The sequence below is a fragment of the Natator depressus genome, chromosome 6, assembly GCF_965152275.1.
Source record: "Natator depressus isolate rNatDep1 chromosome 6, rNatDep2.hap1, whole genome shotgun sequence".
Lineage (NCBI taxonomy): Eukaryota > Metazoa > Chordata > Testudines > Cheloniidae > Natator > Natator depressus.
Genome location: NC_134239.1, coordinates 42,129,895 through 42,152,435, shown reverse-complemented (window position 1 = coordinate 42,152,435; position 22,541 = coordinate 42,129,895).

Here is a 22,541-nt window from a genome sequence, read left to right as displayed (position 1 = left end):
TGCATTTTTAATAGAATATTACTGGATGGAAAGTATGCATTAGAGGTAATATGTTCGGATTTTAGTAAAGCATTTGATACTGGGTCTCTCAGAATCTTACTTGAAAAGGTCAATTCAAATCAACTTAGATCAACTATCCTGTGGATTGAAAACTGGCTGAAAGACTATAAAAAGGGTAACAATAACTTGCAACCCCTAACTACCTGAAAACTTCCCCTTTGGGCAGGATACTGTATAACTGTCCATTATTGTCTTCCTCTTTCCTCTAAAGCATCTATTACTGGCCACTACTGAAGACAGGACACTGGACTAAGGGTCTATTCTGGTATGGCAATGTCTATGTCCCTATGGCAACATATTAAGTAGGGGAATGTCCAGGAGGGTCCTGTCAGCATGGTTGGTAGGTCTGGTCTTATTTAACATTTTCTTTCACAGTTTGGAGAAGAGAGTGTAAAGAACATGCTAGTGATATTTACAGCTGACAGTGATTAAGGAGGCGCTGTAAATACCCATGAGAACAGAAAAATAGTACTGAAGGACCTAGACAGATTAGAAGCATGTGTATAACATGAGATTTAGCTTAAAAATGTAAACTAATACATGTGGCAAGAAAATCTGAATCACTGATGGAGGAAGTGGAACAAGCAATTTTGAAAGCAAATTAGGTATGATAGAAGAGAAAAAGTCAGACATGAATTTCACATTGAAATTGGAGTCAAAAAGACTAATGCAATTTTGGGATGTATACAAAGTGACACCAGGTCACAGGTCAAGAAGGACCTAGTTCTCTCCTCAAAGGGGAAACAGAGGCAGTGTGAGTTAGGCAATAGACTGGAAGCTGAGAGACAATTGGTTCTATTTCCAACCCTGCCACCGAGTAACTGCATGACCTTAGGCTGCCTACCTTACCATGTGTCGGTTTCCTCTCCCACCCTTTGTCTATCTTTTCTATTTAGACTGTAAGATCTTCAGTGCAGAGATGAATGACAACTCAGTATCTAGATATCATTCACTGAAGCCACAAATGCTGGAATTTGATTTGCCACTAGCATTAAGCCAACCAGCTGTCATGCCAAACCAAGCTGCCAGCTGTCTGCTGAATGTGTCAAGCACCCCAAAGGAGAAGAATGTCAGATGACAAGTCCATGACAAATGGCATCAGTTCTATCAGAGAAATGCCACTTGGCAACACATAGAGCCGTCTGCAGCCACAGAGTTAGACAAAATTCTGAGTGATATTAGGAGCGGCACTGCTGCTGGCTATGACAACATATCACCAGAGTTTTTGAAACACCTCAGACACGTGCTTATCACTGGCTGGTGCAGTTCTTCTTGTGAGTGGTCAACCAACAGCAACTTCCAAGGACATGGCAAATGTCACAAGTCATTGCTCTCATGAAACTGGAGAAGGACTCACAATGTTGCAAGCCATTCACCAAAATCCCAGTTATGTGTGCCATTCCAGGTGCTGGAGCATCTCATTCTCCAGCACATCTTCCCAGAAGTGGAGTCAATTCTCAGCATTCAGCAAACAGGCTTTCAGAGAGGTTGGAGAATCTGCAATCAAATGCTAACTTTGATAACATTAATTAAAAAAGGTCTTCAGAAAAACCTGAAGATGGGAGTCATATTTCTGGACCTAACTGCAGCATAGGACACAGTCTGGCACGTGGCGCTCTGAGTCAAATTGTCAAGAGCACTTCCAGCATGCATAGTCAACGTTCTTGACCTCCTCCTCCACTTGCGTTTCCAAGTGCACATGGGAGATAGAGTTAGTGCATGGAAAAGAAATCAAGAGTCTTTGCTAGCACTGACACTTTTCAATCTGTACACAAACAACCTCCCACTTACCCAGTCCCACAAGTTCATGTACACAGATGGCATTTGCTTAGGCTTCCCAGCAGCGTCATTACCAGAATTTGACTAAGATGGCCGAATACTGTAGTCAGTGGCATTCACAATCAAGTGTGCCCAAGACCGTATTGAGTGTGTTGCATCTTTACAATGCACTACAACAGCCCAAGAACTGAATATCTTTCTCATTGGACATTGCTTGAAACATGAATCCCCCCTCTACCACAGATTAACACGAGATAGATCTCTCACATATCATAACTACCTGAGGAAAACTGAGGTCACATAAACAAATTAGCCTGCAATTCATGGTGAACAAATGCTCAAACTCTCCAATCATCCAGTTATTTAGCCCTCTGATACTGTGCTCCAGTCTGACTCCATTCGCCTCACATCAGGTTGGCTGACACACAACTACACTCAACATGCTCATCATAACTGGGACGATTTGACCCACATCAGTAGTGTTAAGCAACATTGCTCCTCCACACATGTCATGAGGATGCTACTGCCAGAATGATGGAGAAGATCAGGGCAAATCCAATCCAACCGCTATACAGAGATCTCTTCGACCACTCAAGAATGCGCTTGCTGTCAAAGCACCTGTTGTGGGCCCACTTGTCCTACCCAGATCTCTCTGTGATCTCAGTGTGGCGTGAAGAATGGTTTACAGCTAAAAATCAGAACCAGTCTCTTATAACTGACCCAACCATGCATGTACGCAGCTTTGATTTGCTACACCACTCATGGGCCCTTCTGAACTGATTTCTAATGGGCCAGGGTCAATGTGCAGCCAGCCTTCACACTTGGGGCCAATGAGACAATCCCATGCGTGGGTGTGAACAAAGACAGACAATGTCACACATCACTGATGGCTGCCCTCCAACCAGATTTGATGGTGGTCTGAGGACTCTGCACTTTGCTGATGAGTCTGCTACAAACTGTCTTGGCAAGCACCATACCCAATAAGAAGAACGGCAGAGACGGTCTCTTACTATGCATTTGTTCAGTGCCACAATAGGGCCCCAATCTTGGTGAGGGCTTCAAAGTGTTCCTTTAATATCTAAATAAATAATAACATAACATTTTACAAATATTTGAGGGGTGTAAACACCAATTTATTAGGGGGCATAACTGAGCTAGTGGAAGGGAAATAAGAAAAGGATCACTCAGGAACAGTGAAAGATTGGAAACCCTAGTCCTTAATATTTTAAATTAGAAAGGACAAAGAATTCTAGAAAGTGTACAGTAAGGAAAATTCTGCATTGACAGGGCAGCTAGATGATCTAGTAGATCTTTTCCATCTATAAATTCTGCGGTCATGACTATTTCTGACAGTAGTCAGCTGATGTTACCAACTCTACAGGGCTGCATTCATCCAGAAATCTCAGGCATTGCACACAATTCACCAGCCCTTAGTACTATATAGGGTCAATTGTGCAACCACAAGATGTTTCATTAATGCTGAAAATAACTTGATCCAACCAAAGAAAGAGCGAACAACCAGCCATGTCTCTGTCTTATTTGCATTTACTTTCCTAGCACTCTATCCAATCTTTAAGCTCTGGTAGGTGGCTGGTTCGTTCTCATTCGTGTTTTCTCTTTCTCGCTGTCTCTCTCTCTCACACACACACACAATTTTAGGAAAAATAAATACATTTGAGTGCCTTCTCTCTGTCAGTTATAAACATTATAATGGCAAGAGATGCAAGCCATAGCTATCATATACATACTGAAAAGCAGGAGATACGCCCAATTCATAGCCCTAGGGAACTCTGTAATTCAAGGAGCAATATCAGAAGATCACTTATTTATAGTGACAAACTGGCACCACTGAGGCAAATACTAATGAAGCAATGTCAGAACAGTGCCCACAAGGCTCAGGATCTGCTACAAGTATTTTAAGAGAAACCTATGATCTACAGTATCAAAAGCCACAGAAAGATCAGTAAGAATTAAAATTGACAATGTGCCAGAATCCACCTACTATAAAACAGAAGGTCACTACAAATCCTCATTAAAGCTGTCTCAGTGCTTTGGCCTGATTGAAATTTTTCAAACAGTGTGTTATCATCATGAAGGTAAAGGCTGCAGTTGCCCTGCCACAACCTTTTTCCAGAACCTCGCTAAGAAAGGTAGATTTGAAATAAGGTGGAAATCTGAGAAATTGCCTGAGGACAGCGAAAGGCTGCTTAATCAACTGCTCCAATCTCCAGCAAAGAAGAAACTCTCCCAGATGCCAAAAGAGGTGTTAATGATAGATATTATAAAAGGGAGCAGCAGCAGTATATCTTCCAAGCACTGCCACAAAAGCCTTCCTGGCAACAGATCAAGAGAACAGGTTGCAAGTGCAGGGCCACATCTATAATAAAAGACAGTGTGACAGATTTAAAATCCATAAGCTAGACTGAAGTACATAGTTCAGAATCCCAATGACCCAGCTCAAACTGCAGTTGCTGTAAGCCTGGGCTTTTAATAGAAAAGCAGTTTTGTTATAAGACTGGAAGTTCTTCCCACTCCTTATCTTGTGTCCCTGATGATGGAAATTCCACCTGCCCAGATGCCTTTTCCAGTGCTGTTTGCTCCACATCACTTCCCTAAGAACCCTCTACTCCCGTTCCAGCTGTGAAGCTACAGCAGATTTTAATTGAAGTGACTAGTCAGCCATAGCAGAAAGGTAGATAGAAAGAGCAAGAATTCCTTGAGTTAGTGTGGACCTATGGTGTAGCAGCTGTATCAGTGAAGGAGGGGGATGAAAAGGAATGGATCATCTTTGGTTGAGCAAGCCACGTATGGGGGATTTCCCCTGGGCTTGGAAACGAAATTTAAATGGGTATGGGATCTCCCCTCCTTTTATCAATTCTTGTGTTTTGTAGTTAACCTTCATCCAAATAAAATAGCTCATTTGGACATTCCCCCACATATTTGAACCTTCTACCTTCCCTCTTTAAAACCAGGAGGCTCTGTCACTATTTCTTCACTTTCTCAGAGCTCTTTAGAGTAACAGTTCCATCCTCATAACGAGAATTGTTATGTTATTTCCCCATACACAAAGAACAATAATATAATCATTCTCAGCCTAAACTGTTATTAATTTTAGTTTAAGGCAAACAATAAGAATAAAAGTCTCCATGCACGCACAGTTTGCCCCCCTTCCCCTGTAACACACTGTAATCATTCTGCCACACCCAAAGGCAGCTGACTCTGAAGACATTTAAAGGCACAAACATGGAAAAATGCAAGTACACAGAGAGCAGGATCATAACAGATACAAACTACAGCTACATACAGTTTTGCTTTGATTTTTCAAGCTTTGACCTTGCTCCAATTTAATTACAGCTGAACCAGAATAGGGTTTAAAATAGTCCAGCCAGAGACAAAACAAAAACAAAGTGAACCTAAAAGCCCCACACTGCAGTCTACCATAATCTGGAATCCTGGTAAAACCGCAACCTTTCCAGGTCACAACACAGAAAGAATATCAGGAAAATGTTATTAGTTGGTTATTTATTCCTGAAGTTCCAGCAGAGCCCAAACCAAAAATTAAAGCAAAAGTGTATAGAGACAAAGGAGCAGCTGTCTATTACTACCCTCTGGGTTGAGTCTAAGAAGGAGGATTAGTATCTTTTGTGTAAGTCTGAGAAATGTTTGTTCCTGGCTTCGATAACTGCCTTTTTTTTTTTAGTAGCATTAGAAGAACCTTGTGCTTCACAAAGCTACTGAATGTTTTTTTTCTTTTCTTTTTTCCTTCCGAACCTGAAAATCCTCCCTCTGGCAGCAGTTGAAGTTGGAGAAAGTTCTTTATTAATTTCTGAGCAAGCTGACAGAGGAGTTGAGTGACGGACATGAGCTGGTAGTTTGTGAGCCTAGTGATGGTGTTTAAGCATCAGCTGGAGTAATTTGTGTTTTAGGGTGGGTGGTAGACAACCTTCTTCAGAGGAGCTGTTAGCTATTTTGATTTCCAAACATCTACTTCAATCCACCCTTTTCAGGTACAAAGCAGATAAGGTCAATCAATTTTCTAATGGTACTTGGGTCATGCCAGTGGCAGAACTGTCCTCCCCCTTCTAAATATTTCCCTTTAGAAGTGCTGTTTGTATCATTACCAAACATTTTCAATATTACTGCTCTGTTACTAGAAGCAAACTTTTATGCATATATAATTAATCCTATGGAAACACCGCCAGGGAGGAGGAAATGAGAATCTGAGATTAAGGTAAAATCCTGGGGATTGTCCCTGATGCACCAGAAGAAAGACAAGATGCAGTGGATGTGGTTTAATTAGATCGCAACTTTATTAACTTAATTCATCTGGGAACTATCCAGCAATAACTTGTACAGCGCAGGTCATGATTCCTTCCTTAATCATATCCACCTGGTGGAGGGCTGCTGTCAGCCCCCCCATCCCTCCATATCTGATTCTACTGCATTGTTTGGACCCCACTATCCTCCCTTGATATGAGAGTTAGGGAGCTGGGAAAGAGGATTTATCTCCTCACTAAACCAGAAATTAGGAGCCACAACCCCATTCCCCAGCTTCATTAATGGATGCCCTCTGCTAAGTCCACTTGCAACTCTGATTTATCAGGGAATTGGACCCCATGTAGAATGACTATTTGTGCTGGACACCTGCCAAATTGCAGCAACTTGAATCTAACCTCCTGACCTACCCAAGTGGTACCCTGACCTGCAGGGGGGAAGGCAAAATATCTGCCACAGCTCAGTCAATTTAGCAATGAGAAAAAATTCCTTTGCCCACAGCAGACCAAAACACCCAGCTATGTGCTAATTCTAGATATGAGAGGGTGAGAGCTGTTACTCTGGATGTGAGAGGGGGCTCAGACTGGAGGTAGATGGTATATACATCCTCCCCATGTGTATAGGGGCCAATGGGTTATCTGAGCCTCACTGCTCTGCCCATCAGCTCAGGTGATTTCTTCCCCCCGCCGGCCACCCTCCTCCCCAATTTCTGAAGTAGGGGGGACCCTTAAAAGGAGCCACTCCCTTTTTTCTTGCCAGTCCAGACGAAGAACCCTACCCCTTTGAGATTGTGGAGGTCGCAATGTATCAGAAAGAGCATGCTGGACTCTGAAGTAGAAACAATGGGCACCAGGACCCCTGATGTTTCACAGGAGACTTAAGGAACAGACACTGAACATTGTTAAAGTAGCAGGTGTCAGGGGAGTGATCCACACACAATAATGGTGCAACAAAGTCAAGAGCCAGAGATGGAAAAGAAAACAATGAATTCTTCCTGAAGCCTCTTGCGTGGTTATTACTGAATGAAACAACAAGGCAGCCAGCAATGGAACAAGTTCCATCAACTTGTGAAGAGGAAATGCAGAGAAAGAAATAGATGGCACTTTAGTCCTTGTTTGGTGCTGCTCCTGCAGCACAAAGTGGATGGAGACTTGCCCCTAACTCTTGTGTGGGGAAATTCCTGGGTGGCATGAAGCCAGCACAGCCTGAGGGAAGTGTTCTAGCCAATGCAAGTTAGAGCAGACCTGTACGGATATGTCTATATTGCAATGTAAGCCTAGGGTCAGTAGAACTTCAGTTAGGAGAGCATGGGGTTGTTAATCTAGGTCTTGAGCATCTACCCTCATTTGTAACCCTTGTTAGGAATTTTTGAACCTTGGGTCCCAAACTGGGGCTCCAGCATCTACACTGTATTATGCGGGTCGAAGTCCAACCACCCATATCCCAGACTTCCTAGTGCTCTCCGAAAACATGGCCACTCCAGCCCTTTGTTCAGACAGTATATTAAAACTTAACTGTCCAGACGACAAAGTCTGCCCATGGGATTGTGGAATACAAGAGCACAGTCCAGTGGGGCTGCTTCTACACTGCAAAACAACAGGACGTGAATCCTGGGACACAGCTTGATTCAGGCTCTGACCCTCCACTCCTATGGGATCCTGGGACTCTGGTTCCGAGACCCGTGTTATAGCACGATTTGTTGTAGATGGAAAGGGGGTTAGGCTTGAACCTAAGTTTGAACCCTGGGCTTTCGCTGCAGCATACCCACGGACATGTGCTCTGGGAATCAATTCCTAACCTAGAGTTACAAAGGAGGATAGATTCTCAAGATGTAGGCTAATAAACCCAGCGTCTGCTAACTTGAGTTCTACTAACCCTGGGCTTATATTGGAGTGCAGACATACCCTAAGTGTTCGAACATGTCCTGGGGGCAGCTTCAGCCACTGGCTGCCCCCCGGATTGGTACATAGGAAATGCCGTCCTGGATCAGACCTGTGGTCCATCTAGTCCAGTAGCCATTTACCAAAAGTGGGCAGTACCAGATGCTTCAGAGCAGATGCAAGAAGCCCCTACAGTAGTGATGGGATAACCTGTCCCCAAGGGAAGTTTCCACCTAATCTCCAACAGAGAAGCACCCTTTCCAAAACTTTTTAAAATATATATTATTTTCTATTATATATTTCTAGATAGCCTTATTATCTATATAAACATTTAATCCTTTTTCAAATCCAGTCAAGCTCTTAGCTTCCATGGTACCTTGTAGCAATGAGTTCCACAAGCTATTTTAATATTATGTTAAAATTCTTTCCTTTCATATATTTACCACCTATGAATTTCATTGAATGTCCTCTTTCTTGTATTATGAATAATGACAATCAGAGGCACCTGATCTACTTTCTCTGTCCCATTATTTCTCCATTGACTTACAACTAGTAGCCACGCTTGTGCAAAGTGAGTACTAAGAGGGTAAAATGATACCACCAGTATAAGTGGTATACTTAACTTTCTCCAGCTATACTTTCTCCAGTATAAGTGAGTGGAAAATATTGATCTGATGGTGTTTTATGCCAAACTCTGTGTAAAGGCAGTAGAGCATAGGTGAGCAAAACTGAGTTCCTGGGCCCGGGAGGCTAGTCCCCGGCCCTTCCCCTGCTGTTCCCCCTCCCCCACAGCCTTAGCTCAGTGCACTGCCGGCGCAATGCTCTGGGCGGCAGGGCTGCAAGCTCTTGCCGGGCAGCGCAGCTGCAGCCTGACCCGGTGCTCTCTGCTGTGCGGTGACGTGGCTGGCTCCAGCTGGGCGGTACGGCTGCCTGTCCTGGTGCTCTGGGCAGCGCGGCTGTAGCGCTGCCAGCCACCGGTGCTCCAGGCAGCATGGTAAGGTGGCAGGGAGCAGGGGCAGGTTGGATAGAAGGCAGGGGAGTTCGGGGTGGTGGTCAGAGAACGGGGTTGTGGATAAGGGTCAGGGCAGTCAGGAAGGAGAGGGGGGTTGGATGGGGCGCCGGGGCCAGTCAGGGGCAGGGGTTCTGGGGACAGGGAGCAGCAGGGTGGGGTGGATGAGGCAGGATTCCCAGGAGGGGCCATCCAGAGACAGGGAGAAGTGGTGGTTGGATGAGGCAGGGGTCCCGGGTGGGGGGGCAGTCAGGAATGAGAGGAGGGGTTGGATGGGGTGTTGGGGGGGCAGTCAGGGGCGGGCTTTCCGGGGGCGATCAGGGGACAGGAGATGTGTGGATGGGGAAGAAGTCCCAGCGGGGCCATCGGGGACAGGGAACAGTGGGGGTTGGATAGAGCAGGAGTCCTGGGGGAGCCGTCAGGGGGCGAGAAGCGGGGGGGGGAGGGTCAGATGTGGGCAGGGGGCGGGCCACATCTGTCTGTTTGGGGAGGCACAGCCTCCCGTAACCAGCCCTCCATACAATTTTGGAAACCCGATGAGGCCCTGAGGCCAAAAAGTTTGCCCGCCCCTACAGTAGAGGATCAGGCCCACTATCATTTGGCTCAGAAATAAAACAAAAGACAATCACAGTTCTTACCATATTAGCTCGCTATCCTGACTACATATCTACTTCACTACTTACTGTAAACAACCTGTAGAGTTATCTTTCATTGCCACTTGAAAAATCTGTTATGGAGTATGATTGGCACAGAACTGCTGCCATGCTCCTCCCCAGAAATGACTACTTCTGTTAGCACCTTAGGACTTTAAGACTATTAATAACAGACATTCTGATGTTAGACCATTATTAATGCATGAGCACAAGTTTTAACTACTACTTTACAGTCTGTGTTCTCCCTTAGACTTGAATCAAGTAAACTGGTAGCCCTTACAGAAACACACAGCACGTGTGTTGAATGCAATGATGTCAAGTGGAATCTGCACACAAAGCATGCAGCAGACATTGTGTGAACTCACTTTTCTGAAATGGAGATGCAGGCCCCTTGTCTGGCACCTAGAGATCTGAAACTATTTCACAGTTATAAAACCATCACAGACTCAGATGCAGTCAAGTCTATTTTTCAGTTCAACTTGTCTGGTCCTGAAAAATATTAAATTTGCAGATGGGATAGGTATACCTAAAAAAGATCTGGGTACCACCAAACTCTTCCTATGATAGCAAAATCTCATGCAATTTATGTGCAATGCAAATTCCCTGCCTCTAATTTCAGGTCAGCTATTCTTTACCTAAGCAATATATTTAGCACAATACATGAAAAAGAATGGTTTGTATTCATTCATTCATTCATCAGGAGTTTGGAGGAAAGAGGGACTAATATAATGTCTCCTCCTGCTTGAAGCTGGAGTTCTACAAGGGTTCTTCCAACTGCATTACTTGGTACTCAGGGACTACAGTAATGGAGCAGAATGAAACATTTAAGTACACAAATACTTCACTTCAGCTACTTGCCCCACGGATGAACCATGTTGGAACCCTATCAGAGTACTCGTAGTGGTGGGGACTCTAGAATTTGATCCTATTTGATAGATGTCTGAGTATGAACTTAGCCAAATGTGCAGCAAAATATACACACATGATTTTGTTCAGGATCCTTTCTCCTGACAGTCTTTTGGGTGCTATCTGCAGTCATGGATCACAAAGCTGGCTGAATTAAACATTATAAATAAATTATCCAACAAATTTAGTCCATTATCTGTGTGTGATTCATTTGACAGCTGACCCTGATGTCTGAGGATACATTCATTATTCTTGAGTGTTTGCTGAATAGTTTGTACAATCTATTTTGAGCCCATTGGTTGTTCAAAACTGTTCACTTCAATTATTCGCTATTTGTGGTTGTTAGTCACATGGTATTGTTTCTACTCTGATTGGTTATACAGAACATTTTAAATACTTCACACATGAATACCCTTGTTTGCATGTGAATATAGTGATTCATACAAAGATCAGCCATTCCCTACATATGCATGTGAGCAAAACCCACTCCTGAAAATATGAAGGCAAGTTCAAGATTTTGGTCTTTATCTTCAGGACACTCAATAACCTGGGCCCAGCATATCTAAAGATCACTGAATGCTCCAGAATGAAGACCATGGTAAACAACTCCACTCCTCGGGTATAATACAACTTTCTACCACCAGGGCAAAGCTTGGGGGCCACTCTCAGACTGTGGAATGAACTCCCCCAGGAGCTAAGGAACATCACGAACCTCAGCACCTTCTACTCCAAATGCAAGACACGCTTCTCTGACCTTGCCTTCTCTTAACATAAATGCATAGCAGTATGTACATGTAAAAAAAATTCCAAAACAAAACCCTACTGAAACAAATCACTCCATTTCACATACAATTCTTCCCCTGGGGGGAATGAATCACACATGACAGATGTTAGTCATGTCACTTAATGCACCACTGGAAGGCACTCAGATACCCTGGTGATGAGGCCAGTGTATGAAAGAACCTGAATAGAATCAAATGGAATAGATAATACTGAATAAAATACATTATTTTTGATTTTAACTCTTGCATAAATGTATATTTTGTTAAGTAAGATAAAAAAGCTGTGGACATTGGCTAATTGTTTTCTACAACTTATGTATGCAGAATACATTTCCATCTGTTCAGAAAACTGCAGGCTGAACTAGAAAAAGATACACTGCTTGCTTGTGAGGTCAAATGCATTTTTCTTGAAATAGCAAATACATCAGTAATATTCCCGCCCACGTTGGCTTGGTAATAACTATTGCACTTATTCTGCATGAATATTTCACACCTTTCCAAATGTGCAAGCAAAATCCCAAATAAGGCCCCGATCTAACAAAGCACATGCTGAACTTTGCGCACAATAAGAAGCCCCATTGAATTCAAGGGGACCATTCATCTGCTTACAGTTAGGCATATACCTTTCTGTTTTGCTAGACAGGGACATAAGTGACAAGATCTTTGAGAACATATGCTTTTGCTCCTTACAATGTGACTGTTGGATCAAATTGATCCTGCAATGTGCTGACAGCTCTTGCAAGGTGCTCAACACCCAGCACTCCTATTGAAGCCCAGAAGGAAGACCAAGGTGTAAAGGGTGTGTTGAGATTCTGGGCAGCACTGCAGCCCATAGGATAACTTGCAGTAGGCCCCAAAGGGCTGTCTAAATTACACCAGGGTCTGTCCGGGGGCTGCAAGTTAGGTGCTGAGCCCCTTAGGTGTTAGGCTCTGTGTTCTCAAAGGAACAGAAAAGGTAGTTTCCTTCCATTTCAATAATGAGGTGAAGCCTGAAGTCCCTTCTCAGAGCTATTTGCTGCCATTGATTTTTAAACAACTCTCTGCATTGAAATTAAAGGGAGTTCTGTTTAGAAATCAATGGAACGATTTACCCTCAGTTTTTACGTAGCCATTACTCAGGCGGACACTTCCTGGAGTCAATGGCAGTTTTGCCCAAGTAAGAATAGAGTAAAAAAGTAAGTAAGGATGTCAGGAGTTGGCCCAATAATACTACAGTGTATATATCTAGTACCTGTTACCCAAGATTACAAACACTGGGTGAAGATTTTCAAAAGGGCTCAGCTCTGTATTAATTTTTCCCCACTTGAAGTCAATGGGGAAACTTCCATTGTCTTCAAGGGGAGCAAAATTAGGCCAAGGTTGGGCAATTTTGAAAAGCCATCCCATTAATCCCAAGACATCCTCATGAAGGAGAAAGGGATGTACAAGGAACACTTCCTCCATTACTGAAATGCAGCCATTTCCAGGTTGGAATGCAGCAGCTATCACAGCACAAGGTGTCACCACACTATATACATTTTTCTGTAACCATTTTTTCAAATTGCTATTAAAATTTTCTAGAGCTGTGTAAGAAAAAATTGCACAAAAGCAGAAAATGAACAGCTATAATTGATCAGACCAGTAGTCACCTACTTCAGTATCTTCCCTCCAACAATGGTCAGTACTAGAAGCTTCAGACGAAGATTAAAGAAATCCTCAAGTGGGAAATTAAGAAATAACCTGTTTAGAATGAAAGTTAGAGGTTAGCGTTTGCCTTGAAGCATGAAGGTTTATAGCCCTTCCATTTTTTATTTTATCCTTATTAAGGAAACTGACTTCTTTTGTGCACACAAAGTGATGTTAAAAATGTTCAATTTAGCTGGTTCACAGAGAAAATAGATATCCTGTATGGGGAAACATTAAGGCTGACTGAGAACATTCTTGAGCAGATGATCATCATCAAAGAGAAACAAATATGGTGCTTGAAGCTGCTTTGCTGGTGATCTTGCTAACAGGTATTTTCAAGCTCAAGTCAAGGATAGTAGCTACATGCTCTGTCGATACACTGTTAACCACGATTGATTTGGCTTGGTGACAGATAATCTATTATGCACTAATACACCAACCTTACTAAATCAAAGGCAGTTTGTTCTAGCAAAACAAAGGGACACAAAATGGGGAATGCAAGAAGACAAAGTGACGGCTTTGCTTTGCCTCAAGCCCATCCCTTTACAAGGTGAAGATAGCTTTGGGGAGATCTTCAAGGGTGTGGGGTAGGAATACTGTTTCTGTTACTTTCCCAAACAGTGCAAGGATAGAAAAGTAGACAAAACAGCCTTAATGAAGTATCAAAATAAGTTGGGAGAGAGGCTAGGAACAACAAAGAGGGGTAAAATATAGCCAGGATGGCTGCAAGAGCCTAAAATTCAGAATCAAGCTGAGTGGACATGTTTACGTACACCCTAGGAGCAGAAAAAAATAGACTCATTTCTTATCATATCTTCATGTAAAAGGGGCCAAAATAGAATCTCTTGGAGGACCATTTGCCTTGGGTTATGCTCTTTGGCCTTATTACTCAGAGCAGAACATTTATCTTGATTTCTACTGGATTCCCTTGTTTATCACTTAATTTCACTGTGACAGAGTGCTGAGGGTCTAGCACATGTACAAAAGGACCAGGAAAGAATGCTGGGGAGGAAGAGAAAGGACTCAGAGCGCTTCACAAAGGGAGTTCTCTGCGTGGACACACCTTACTCCACCCCCTCTTAGAGAAGAGGTTAAAAAGTTCAAATACAGTATCACAGAGACGCTGATATGTATTGGCAGAGGGATTAAAACACTGTAAATAAACTACATGATGGTGTTTACAAGCAAGGTCTCAGAGCAATCTGTGTTCCTGGAAAAAGGTAGGGGCGTGGCACACTGCCCATAGCAGACTTATGTCTCACTGCTGCACTGTGTTGGGTGCTGCATGACTTCATCTTCCACTAGCTTAAGGACCCCTGAGGACACTCTGCAACTGTCAGGATTGCACTCTTACTACAATATTTATAGGTTTCCTCAACTGCACTCTGCGTTGATAACAGCCAGAGTTTCTGTAACTCACATGATCTTCATTTCTCCACTGTCAGGCATCCTTTGTTGGACACAGAGGTTAAAAGACCCTGATCAATTATAAAAGGACAAAGGAAAGCAGTGGAGAGAGATCCTGCATCAGAGAATTCTCATGTTGCATTATGCACCTGGCTACATTCAACACATCACTGAATGGCATCTGCACTTTGTGGCAAAAGTGTTACCAAAAGGGCTTTGAATCAGCACCAGCTGCCCAGAGGTGGGTTGAAGCGTGAGAAGCCTAGAGTCAAAGGATTGTAAACACATCAATAGAGTGTGGCTGGCATGGTTCCAAATCTGGGGTGTTGAATTGGCTCTGCAGACTGCTCTGCCACTCCTAGGGCTAAAGGGATGTACCATTATTAATCCATCTCTGAGCTGGATTATCTTTTGCAAATCAAACAATACCTTTCACAGCTGCACAAATCCACTTCTGGCTGTACTGAAGCCGCTATGGAGGGGGGTTGAGGGTTATTAAATAAAATCTTCTCAAGGCCTTTTCTTTGGAAGGCACACAAGGCATGGGCCAAACTAATTTCCTCCACCAAACCAAGTCTAGCAAGAATAGGTCAGCCAGGTACAGAAGCTATAGAACATTTGACAAGGACAGAATCCTTGGAGAGCCATGAAATCTTTGGACACAGACTGTGTTTATCCATTTAATATTAACTCTCTCAGGATGATTGTGGGACAGAAATAAGTGGGTCACCCAGCACATAGCAGAGTAAATAAATATAATTTTACATGTTGTGACATGGTCAAAGTCAGTACATTTGAATTTAACTCAAATCTGTTTTAACAGTGCTGAGCAGCCTGCAGACACATTGGGGATTCTTTTTTTTTTTTGGGGGGGGGGTGTTTTTGCTTAAAAGTAAATGTAAAACAATGTAAAATGAAGTAGTATACAATATTTACATTCTCAAGCTTTGAACAATGCCATCAAAGCAAAGAAAAAAAGGCCTCCAAAGTGGAAATGGTGACCTATTTCACTTATGTGGAGCCAGCAGAATTAAATTTACTTCAGCTTTAAATGTACTGGGCATTTGAAAAATTTAACACTGGTTTCTTTGCTTTCTATAAATAGAGACTATTAATAAGTAACATTTTCAGGCCCTCTGCAGCCTTCACAGCCTCTGCAATCCGCAAACCTCAATATTCTTGCATAGGCTGAACTATAGAAGACCTCACCAAAAAATGTGTGTCAGATCTTCAGCCAGATCCTCAGCTAAATTGGCATAGCTCCATTGAGTTTAATGGAACTACACCTGATTTACATCACCTCAGGATCTGGCAATTAGTTTTGAAATGGGTTTTCTTTTATAATAAGCACTTGCATAGCACCTTCCATCCAATGATCTTAGTCTACTTTAAATACCGATTTATGACTCACAACACACATGTAAAGTAGAGAAGTATTATCCTCATTTTACAGATGAAGTAGAGAGACGTTCTGCATCTTGTTCAAGGTCAGTGGCAGAGTAGGGAATAGAACCCAGGTGACCTGACTCCTAGTGCTGTGTCTTCTCACAAGTCCATTCTTCCTCATACTTTAGAATATGTTATAAATGGGTTTCAGGCATACAGGGCCACATCCTCAGCTGATATAAATCAACAAGCTACTTTAAAGTCTGTGGAATTATACTCATTTACATCATCTGGTCCAGGGTTTTTATTTACATGAATACCCATTATACGTACCAGAAATAAGCAAAAAACCAAATGTATTTCTGTTGTATAAAAATAACGAAACACCAGAAACTTTATTCGGTTACCACTGAGGCTTGCAAATAATGTAATGCTGCATGCTATTTAAGTGGATTACTTTTAACATCTTCCCTCACATAAAAGCAGGGGAGTTAGGACATCAGGTTCATCCCCTGATGTTATTCCAATAAACCTAATAGGAATGTCTTCCCTGGTTGAATGATTTTTAAAGGAGCCATACAGTGTGATGACATCACTTATCCCTGGTTAATAGCTTTGTATTTGACAGGCAAGGAGAAAGAGAGGGTCACATCACACTGAAGACTATCCTTCTCCCCCTGATGCTGAGTAAAAACTGTTCTGGAAAAGGCTCCTGCCCTCACCAGCCACCCTAGCAATGGAGAACAAGAAAGCCACCTCCCTATCCATCTGGAATTCTTATTTTTAAACAAAAAGAAAAGGAGTACTTGTGGCACCTTAGAGACTAACCAATTTATTTGAGCATAAGCTTTCGTGAGCTACAGCTCACTTCATCAGATGCATTCAGTGGAAAATACAGCGAAGAGATTTATATACACACAGAACATGAAAAAATGGGTGTTACCATACACACTGTAAGGAGAGTGATCAAGCTTAAGATGAGCTATAACCAGCAGGAGAGCGGGGGGGGGGGGGGGGACCTTTTGTAGTGATAATCAAGGTGGGCCATTTCCAGCAGTTAACAAGAACGTCTGAGGAACAGTGTGTGTGTGTGTGGGGGGGGGAATAAACATGGGGAAATAGTTTTACTTTGTGTAATGACTCATCCACTCCCAGTCTCTATTCAAGCCTAAGTTAACTGTATCCAGTTTGCAAATTAATTCCTATTCAGCAGTCTCTCGTTGGAGTCTGTTTTTGAAGTCTTTTTGTTGTAATATTGCGACTTTTAGGTTTGAGATCGAGTGACCAGAGAGATTGAAGTGTTCTCTGACTGGTTTATGAATGTTATAATTCTTGACATCTGATTTGTGTCCATTTATTCTTTTACGTAGAGACTGTCCAGTTTGGCCAATGTACATGGCAGAGGGGCATTGCTGGCACACGATGGCATCTATCACATTGGTAGATGTGCAGGTGAACGAGCCTCTGATAGTGTGGCTGATGTGATTAGGCCCTATGATGGCGTCCCCTGAATAGATATGTGGACACAGTTGGCAACGGGCTTTGTTGCAAGGATAGGTTCCTGGGTTAGTGGTTCTGGGGTGTGGTATGTGGTTGCTGGTGAGTATTTGCTTCAGGTTGGGGGGCTGTCTATAGGCAAGGACTGGCCTGTCTCCCAAGATTTGAGAGAGTGATGGGTCGTCCTTCAGGATAGGTTGTAGATCCTTGATGATGTGTTGGAGAGGTTTTAGTTGTGGGCTGAAGGTGATGGCTAGTGGCGTTCTATTATTTTCTTTGTTGGGCCTGTCCTGTAGTAGGTGACTTCTGGGTACTCTTCTGGCTCTGTCAATCTGTTTCTTCACTTCAGCAGGTGGGTACTGTAGTTGTAAGAACGCTTGATAGAGATCTTGTAGGTGTTTGTCTCTGTCTGAGGGATTGGATCAAATGCGGTTGTATCGTAGAGCTTGGCTGTAGACAATGGATCGTGTGGTATGGTCTGGGTGAAAGCTGGAGGCATGTAGGTAGGAATATCGGTCAGTAGGTTTCCGGTATAGGGTGGTGTTTATGTGACCGTCACTTATTAGCACCGTAGTGCCCAGGAAGTGGATCTCTTGTGTGGACTGGTCCAGGCTGAGGTTGATGGTGGGATGAAAATTGTTGAAATCCTGGTGGAATTCCTCAAGGGCTTCTTTTCCATGGGTCCAGATGATGAAGATGTCATCTATATAGTGCAAGTAGAGTAGGGGCATTAGGGGACGAGAGCTGAGGAAGCGTTGTTCTAAGTCAGCCATAAAAATGTTGGCATTCTGTGGGGCCATGCAGGTACCCATAGCAGTGCCGCTGATTTGAAGGTATACATTCTCCCCAAATGTGAAATAGTTGTGGGTGAGGACAAAGTCACAAAGTTCAGCCACCAGGTTTGCCGTGACATTATCTCCTCAAATAAATTGGTTAGTCTCTAAGGTGCCACAAGTACTCCTTTTCTTTTTGCGAATACAGACTAACACTGCTGCTACTCTGAAACCTATTTTTAAACAGAAACAAGACCACTGTCCTACTCCATGGAGGAGGCACATGGGAGATAATGAAACCTCACCCATGTTAGTATGTCAGCAGACACTGACTTCCCTGTTAGGTTTCAGAGTAACAGCCGTGTTAGTCTGTATTCGCAAAAAGAAAAGGAGTACTTGTGGCACCTTAGAGACTAACCAATTTATTTGAGCATGAGCTTTCGTGAGCTACAGCTCACTTCACCAGCTGGCTATTACCAGCAGGAGAGTGGGGTGGGAGGAGGTATTGTTTCATGGTCTCTGTGTATATAATGTATTTTGCAGTTTCCACAGTATGCATCCGATGAAGTGAGCTGTAGCTCACGAAAGCTCATGCTCAAATAAATTGGTTAGTCTCTAAGGTGCCACAAGTACTCCTTTTCTTTTTGACTTCCCTGATGTTATTCCCATGAGGCTAACTCCCCTGCTCTATCTTCTTAAGTACTAAAACAATGTCAGGAGGAAGGGCACAAGCCACTCGAAAGGAAGCCGCTTCTTCTAAAATGTGTGTTTGATGCATTAATATGGTCAATTCTCATGTTCACAATCTATACTTCACATCCATTATTTGGAGTAAACGCTAAACAATGCAACTGCTGCATTTTTCACCATATGTAAAGGAATTAATCTCCTATATAAAACAAATCTAAGTCACAGAGATGGTACAGCAACCATATACTGTTAACATGCATATTGTCAGTTTGGTGTAAACAGAAGAGGATAGGTATTAAACCATAAAATCTTTACTTTATTAGTAACCCACTGAAGTACTTACTTACCTGCTATGCATACTATGCACTCTGCACTTTTACAGCACATAGAGGTGCTAGTTAAACTCTCAAGTACATTACATGCTTCTCTGGACTGGACACAGACTAAGGAACATATTTCAGCTGTGTGTCCAGATGAACTACTAGGGAAGCTATGTTTATGCTTCCGAGACAATCAAGATATAGATCTGACAGTGACTTCAAAATTTAACTACCAAGTTAGAAGTTAGAAAGTCTACTGATATACAAACTGATAACTCATTCAACTTTCAAGGCTGAATAGTCTGCCTAAATATGGAGAGGGCAAAGTCAAAACTCTTCCCTGGGATCAACATCTAAATCTCTATTTCAATATTCTACTTTCCCTACTAGTGCACAACTGTCAGTAAGCGGCACAAGATTTGTAGGGGTATACAAAAATGTGTGCTGCTCAGTCACATAATTTAGGATGCTTGTAATGCTTATGAACTCTTCAATCAGGAAAAGCTGAAAACCACATCAACAATGCAAGTGTGTAAGTGTGATTGCATGTGTTTAATCACCAACTTGGAAAGGGGTTAAAAAGAAAAAAAGGAAATTTACCCAGAAACCAAGTTACTGCTTTGCCAGATTCCAGCAGCACAAGCTCACCTCTGCAATGAGATGTCCAAGATAAATTACTTGGCCTGTAAATCAGACATCAACTCTGCATTGGATTTTTATCCTATATCCCTTTCCTGCCCTGTTCCAACAATACATTTGAATCTCAGTACCCATAAAGTGAGCCAGACGCGACAAATAAGAACCTACTTAAAAATATTAATGGCCATAAGCAATCACTAATCGTTATGCAGAACACTTTCTGGGGAGTTCTGAATGAGATGGAAACCACTGCATTTGGAATAAAATTAGAACACAGCTACTACTGAAACATATTCCCTGGCCATGAGCCAGATTGCCCATCCAGCAGAAAATGTGGAATGATTTCTCCCCATATTGTTCTATCAGGGAATGGGATTCAGCTGCCTGGAACAGACCGTGTGGGCTGCAGATCCCAAGGCCAAGGCCATCTGCATAGGAGCTCCTGCCTTCATTCCAGCTCTGTTCTGCATAGCTCCACCAGAAAGGTAACAGAGCTCCAGGCTCTCTCTTTGCCAGCTAAACCGTTCAGGGCCAGACCGGCACAGGCTGTTGTAGGTCTGGGAGAGAGGGAGGATGGTGCCAGGGAAGGAGTTGTCTCAGCGTCCCTTTCACACAGTTGTTTTTTGCGGGGGGAAAGGCCTAACCGCCCCACCTATAAAGTGGGGGAAACAGCCATTGTCCTGGTGGCTCTCAATGGCCGTGGAGCAAAATGTGACCTGAGCTAAAGCTTGCCTAGGGTGGGGTTACACCAGAGACGGCTCCAGTAAAACAACTCTGCCAGCAAAGCCACAGGGGCCCAGTTCCTCCCAGTGCCATGAGCCCCCCTCCATATGCCCCAGTAGGTTAAATTCCCTCCCGCACCCCCAGTAAGGCTGGGAACCCCTGCAGCTGCCCCCACGTCCCTCCCTCCACACTTCCAGCCACAGCGGCTCCTCCCTCTCCCGGACCCGGACCCGGACCCGGACCCCGCCCCCGGCTCCAGGGCCCTCCACATACCTGAACCCCCTGCGGGAGGCGGGGGCGGAGCAGCTGGAGCTGCTGCGGGCAGGGGGCGGGCTCCTCTTTGCAGCCACCTGCTCCGCGTTGAGAGCTGGGAGCTGTGACCTCGGCGAGCAGCCCCTTGCCAGGGCACAGCGGCCCCCGGCGGCCAGGGGTTGCAACTGCGGCTTCCTCGCTGCCCGACCGCTGTTAAGCCGGGGGCGCTTCCCGGTACTAATGTGTGCAGTGGCGCTTATGTGTAGACTAAACTACCCGTCAGTAGCCTGCTCTCCCTTCCTGACCCCTCCGCGCCCCAGGAAACGTCCCCGTAGGCTGGGATTTGCAGGCGACAAGCCCCCCTTGCCTTCCTCATGCCCAAGGACCTCTCCGCGTTGCCCCTTTAGGATGCGGTTCCCAACACCCTACTCCTGCCCCTACCCCAAAGTTTTGAGTGGTTGTGACATTGGACTCCCATACCCCTTCCCCGTGCCCCAAAGCGGGGAAGTCCAGCTCCAAGGATCTCATCCAGCTTCGGTCTTAACTCGAGTGGTCCCAGCTCTTTCTCCTCTACTTTAGTATGTCGGAATTCGGGTCCGAATAACGTTTAGGACCTAAACTCAAAAGATCATTGAAGGTAGCAGAATTCAGCCAGTGAGACATTTAGCACATACATGAACTAAGACTCCACCTAGTGGTACGATTGACATTTTAAACAAATCAAGGCCAATTTAGGATATTATTGAATCCTTCTGGCAAGGAGGATAGACGAAGGATTGGAAAGCAAAGTAAAGTGGTTAACTCAAACCACTATATGGGGTAAGCTATAATAGCCCACCTGTGCCAATTAAGGAGTGACTGTCAGTCATAACTTTGCATTTACTAGGATGTGTTGGTTCAACAATTCTATAACTTTTCATTATTCCATTTTTCTTTTTTTAATTTTAAAGAAAAACAAAGCTTACATGGAAAGATGTACAGTTTGCAGTTTTTACTTTGCAGACTGAAAGATGCTCCAAAACTGCCCTGCATACATTCTGAGTAACATTTCCTTTTGTGGGGTTATAAGAGTGTGAAAGGGGTAGCCAAAATCTGACCGGGGGGAATGAGGTTTTTTGAATGTTTCATATGGTCTTTCTGGGTTTGCAAAACTAGCTTAAGTTAATTAACAACTTCCCTTGTAATTTAATCTTCCAGTTTTTAAGGGGATTCTGTTACACAAAGCAAAATGTGTTTTCCGAGCTAAAGGGAAGTCTGTGCTATATATTAGGGTAGAATAAACCCTAACTAGCTAAGTTAGCAGTAGTGGATATATACAATAGAGTGCTGTATTTATATCTTCATTATAATTTTTTCTTTCTTTTTCCAGGCTCTGGTTTTCACTCTCCCTACACATTAGTTGGTATAACTGGGAATAATGGGCTGAACAAAAAGGAGAAGTGATTAAAGTACTTCTGATTAGTACACATCTCTACTACTGTAAACTCTAGCTAATGATTTTGTGCGGATCAGTTTGGAAAATAATTCAACTAACTTCTAATCTGGGGAGTTGGGGATCCAATAAATAAATAATAATTTCGTGTATAAACATCCCCTCCTCTACCCACTTATTTAAGTGCTCAGGACATTGTAGATCATCAATAAAAATAAGATATAGTACAATAAAAATATTATAAAAATACTCAAAAACATCATTACTCAGATAAAGGACTTATTCCTGCAAACCCTCTGTGTGTGGAAATCCCAGTGACTTCAATGGGAGTTGCATGGCAGCATTTACAGGACCAAGCCCTAAAACAGACAAATGGTTCAAAATACAAATAGTAAGAGAATTTTAAAAAAAAG